At 42.6% G+C, this 5,245-nt stretch overlaps 1 protein-coding gene across 3 annotated transcripts in view; it reads right to left on the reverse strand.

The window, feature by feature from the left end:
* HS6ST2 (heparan sulfate 6-O-sulfotransferase 2) overlaps positions 1 to 5,245 on the reverse strand; it is a 591,504-nt gene that overhangs the window by 560,185 nt on the left and 26,074 nt on the right. The gene's annotated exons all lie outside the window — the stretch shown is intronic.

The following is a 5,245-nucleotide window of genomic DNA, read 5'->3' on the forward strand; positions in this document are numbered from 1 at the left end:
TATGTTTTAGAAAGCTCACTGAATGTTGTGAACTCTGTAGGAACAGAGGACTCTCAGGATCTTGGCACTACACAGGCATGATCTGATGATGACTGAGAATAGGGTTGTAGCAGAGGGACTATAACAGCATCTAGATGAGCATTTGGGACCACAGGATTTCAAGTCCCATCTCAATTTATAGCTTCACCACCTGAAAGTTATTTGACCTTTAGTAGGTTTCCTAACTTTGTTACCACTTAGTTTTCTCATCTGTAAAATGGGAATGATGATACCATGCATCTATATCTTAGAGTCATTCTGGGATTGAATGGAACAATTTATGTAAAACGTCTGATATCATGTTAGAACAATGATAAGCATAGGATGCACCCTTATGGCAGAAATTGAAGAAGAACTAAAGAGCCTCTTGATGAAAGTGGAAGAACAGAGTGGAAAAGTTGGTTTAAAGCTCAATATTCAGAAAACTAAGATCATGGCATCCGGTCCCATCACTTCATGGCAAATAGATGGGGAAACAGTGGAACAGTGGCTAAGTTTATTTTTGGGGCTCCAAAATCACTGCAGATGGTGATTGCAGCCATGAAATTAAAAGACACTAACTCCTTGGAAGGAAAGTTATGACCAACCTAGACAGCATATTAAAAAGCAAAGACATGACTTTGTCCACAAAAGACCATCTAGTCAAGGCTATTGTTTTTCCAGTAGTCATGTATGGATCTGAGAGTTGGACTATAAAGAAAGCTCAGTGCCGAAGAATTGAAGCTGTTGAACTATGGTCTTGAGGAAAACTCTTCAGAGTCCCTTGGACTGCAAGAAGGTCCAACCAGTCCATCCTAGAGGAGATCAGGCCTGGGTGTTCCTTGGAAGGGCTGATGTTGAAGCTGAAACTGAATATTTGGCCACTTGATGCGAAGAGCTAACTCATTTGAAAAGACCCAGATGCTCGGAAAGATTGAGGGCAGGAGAGGAAGGTGACAAAAGAGGATAAAATGGTTGGATGGCATCATCGACTCAATGGACATGGGTTTGGGTAAACTCCCCGATTTTCAATGGACAGGGAGGCCCAGTGTGCTGCAGTTCATGGGGTCACAAAGAGTCGTACACAACTGAGTGACTGAACTGAACTGAACTGCAGGAAATCTGATAATGTCCAGACTTTAGTTAATAATACTCTTTCAGTGTGGATTCACTAAGTTGAACAAATGTTTAATACTAATGTACAATGGTAATAAAGGGAATTGGTTGTGGAGTATATGAAAATACTCTTCACAAATATTCTGCAAATCTAAAACTTCTAAAGTAAACTGTTTAAAAAAAAACACACCAAATACTAGGTGATGAGATCTGGAAGATGACACAATTAATCACTGAATGGGGGTGGCCATGAGCAATGGTTTGGAGGGAACACTGGCTCCCTAACTTCTACACCACAAGAACTGAACTGGACAAGATGAGGAAATGTGGAAAATCAAATTGGGAAGGCTCTTTAATGGGTGTTGAGGAAGCACTCCCTTTCTCAAACCAGAGCACCTGGACTCCACTGCAGCCTCCCCTCCCCCATGAAGGTTCATAAGTGGTGCTTTGTGATGTCAACAATGTCAGGGCTACCATTGGCTGGAGAAATTTCTTGCTGACCAATCAAATGGACAGTTGTGGCTCTTCATTGTCCTGGAAGGTATATAAAGAGGCCAGGCGCCTTGGTGTAGGCCACTGTTGCTACAAGATGGGAGGCATATTTGGGAAAGTGAAGGAGCGGGAGCCGGAAATTGACATATACGACATCAGTTTCGAGGAAGAAGCCTCAACCTCCAAAGAAAGGAAGACAAATAATTCTGATCAGTCCAATGGCTTGGACAGGGAGAAGGTCAGATTACCCTACTCGTGTTCTTCCTCTTCATCCCCCACCCGGGACTCACCCTGCCCTTGCCTGGCACAAAACACCTCCCCAACGCACACCCGTTCTCTCAAAGTTCTCCTTCCCATCCTCCTTCACTAATGTCTTTCTGGATGACTTTGTTTTCTTACCAGATACAAAGACTCATGAAGAAGGTAGAATCAACCCTAGAGCAGAATCCGAACAGAAATAAGAATCGGAAGTCGACCATACTGGTCTTCTACTACCACCTGCAGAATAGAAAGAAGAAGGAAAATGGGCCAATGGAGGACGAAGAAACCCTGGAGGAGTCTTCCAACACCTCTCCTGACAATTCTTCAAGTAAGCCCCTGTGCCCCTCTGGAGCCCAAGATGCTGAGCCATCTGCTGTAACTCCAGGAAAAGCAAAGGCAGAATAGTCGTTTGTGCAGGGATCAAACATACAACAAAGGTCCCCTCTGCACAGACCACACTACTCAGATGCTGATGATTAAAGTACCAACAAGCAGTTAAAAGATGTGTGTGCGTGTTTTTTTGATGATGCAGAGGGGAGAAAGGGAAGGGTCTGGTGTGTGAGGAGGGAGGGTGGTGGCGTCCTTTCAGTTTAGGGCCCAGACCAGCCAGTCCATACTTACTCAGACACTGGGACTGAGGACTGGGTGAAGACTGAGAACTGCAGACTGAAGATTTCTGAGCACTCAGGATTTCTTCCTGAACACTTCATCCCACTGATGAAGAGGAAAAGGACATGGTATTTCTGTTTGTTTTGGGGGTCCAGCTGGAGAGAGGGGTGATGGAGGGGTGGTGGCTCTGTGTAGTAACCAGATTCCACTTTAGATGTCTGACAATTGAGTTTTGACCTCTCATCAATTTCTGATCCTCTTCTGGCCCACATTTGGGCAAGCTCGTAAAAAGACCCAGGGGATAAGTGAATAAAGGAACACGAAATAGAAACAGATATACCTAACGTTAACCATTGGAATCATTGCCTTGCTGTATTTCCCATAGCCAGAACATCCATTACCCCCAAATAGCCTCTAGTGCACATGGATGCTCTGACCCAATGAGTAATAAAATTCAGTCTTTGGCCCCTATAGTCAGCCTTCAAAATATGAGACCTGATGGACCTTTCCCCTTAGTTACAATCACACTTTTCACCTCAGTTATTTTTAAAAAGATTCAATTTCAATGAAAGCAGGGGCTTCACAGATTGAAACCCATTATAGGAGACCTATTTAGAGAGGGTGTGGTTATCTCCACTCCTGCACTTAACAGACACATTTTACTTGATCTTAAAGCTGTAAAACAAGTTCAGGGCCTCAGTGTGAACTTGTACCCTTGGCGTCATGGTCCCACTCACTAGATGTACATTTATATTATTGAAAATACTGCTTCCAACGAATCACTGGTAAATACTTTTCAGTCATAGCAAAATATTTTGCTAGCATGCTGTTTTCACTGCCTATTTCAACAGCTTCTCAGCTACACTTAACCTTCAGCTTCAAACTGAAACGATACACCGTCACCTGTCTACTCAATGGGGCAGTGTCCACTCCTGCCATCTCACACAGTCTTTGAAGGCAACATTTTCACCCACTCTAGGTTTTGTCAGGTACACAATTAGGACCTCACACTGATGACATCCCCCTTTGAGGAGATTCCTATGACACACATGCTACACAGTCACCCCACTGCAGGGAAGTTGCTGAAAACTCTTTGGTAAGTGCTGGACTCCTCCAGTCTTCACAGTGTTGAGAAATAGTTTTAGGCTTCTTAGTACCCATACTGTTAAAACAAGCCCAACATGTTTTAGACATTTATAGATTCTGGAGGAAACATTTCCTCATATACACAGTATTTTTGTTCGATAACTTCCAAATAGGCCCACCTCGAATGAGACTCCCTGTTTCAAAGATTCTAGAATCTGCCTGAATTGCCATAGAACAGGTACTCCTATTAGGATCCGCTGAAACTCCTTCACTGTGAAAGCTTTAGCAACCCTCTCTCATGTATCTTGGAGTCCCTGTACTGTCAACAATGCCTGTTACTTTCATGGGCTTCTGATACAAGGAACTGCCCACCTTGGCCCAATGCTCTATGACCGTAGTGTAGCAATTTTGCGTCTATGCTCGACTTGCCTGGAAATATAGACTATCTCGGGTCTTGAACCTATGACCCTCCATATCCAGCTGCCCATTTGGCCTTTGATTATGGAAGTAGCACTCTGCAAGCTCAGCATAGCTAGTGAGGCCTCCTTGCTACAGGATGGAGCTGAACCTGGGCCCTCTGCATATCGTATCTTCAGGAGAGGTTAACTTCCCCTGTGCTCAGCCCCCTATCAGATGCCACAATGCTACAAGAGTTCATCTGTTAGAACCCTGGGACACACAGGGAGCCTACTAGGATCAACACAGTGAAAACCAAAGGGAGTTCATTCACGTAATCAATGCCATCATCACTATCACACTCGATGGAGCTTGCTTGAGAGTTGCTACTTGTCATGTCTTCATCAGAATGTTTCTGATAAAGGACAGGACCCAAAGGTCAGCGCAAAGGGCCAGTATGAGGTGTCGACCTTAGCACACAATGTCTGGGCCAACAACTGGCCTCATCTTCACACCTTTATAGATCTCTGGGCCATTGCCAATGGGCTGACCGTCTGTTCTGACCAAGTCAAACAATTCCTATCCAAGATTGTCTCACTTAGGGTAAAGAACTCACGGAATCTCTTGTGTCCTGAGAGATTATACCCAAAATATAAATCAAGGTCACATATTTTCTACACATATTAAAGTCACAATACAATGTCTCACAATGGCACTCCTTATCCTCTTTGGAATTCTACACATTGAACGAAACCTAGGCACTCATTTTGCTCTTCAGAATACACAATAGTAACTCTTTAACAAGATATTCAATGGGACACTAACCTGCTTTACTGGTCTCTTGCTGCAGTTGCCAAAATGTTTTCCATAAACAAGTCTAAATTAAATTAACTATTCAATTCTTTATTTGTCAAACAAACATCATGGGTAAATTGTAATAGAGATTGATCCCATTGTTTATTCAATTTTATTGAGTTATAATGGACAAATTAAAATTGCATATATTTAAGGTATAGAACTTGATGTTTTAATTGTCTATATCCATACCTACATCTATCGAATGAAAAAATCACAATCATCTAATTACCCATCACCTCACAGCTACTATTTCTCTTTTTTGGGGGCCTAACTCTATTTTTGATGCATAACTCATTATGTGAATATCAATCATTTTCATATCAAATTACCTATGGCATTTTTCACAGAGCTAGAACAAAAAATTTCACAATTCATATGGAAACACAAAAGACCCCAGATAGCTAAAGCA

Source organism: Bos javanicus, chromosome X, assembly GCF_032452875.1.
Source record: "Bos javanicus breed banteng chromosome X, ARS-OSU_banteng_1.0, whole genome shotgun sequence".
NCBI lineage: Eukaryota > Metazoa > Chordata > Mammalia > Artiodactyla > Bovidae > Bos > Bos javanicus.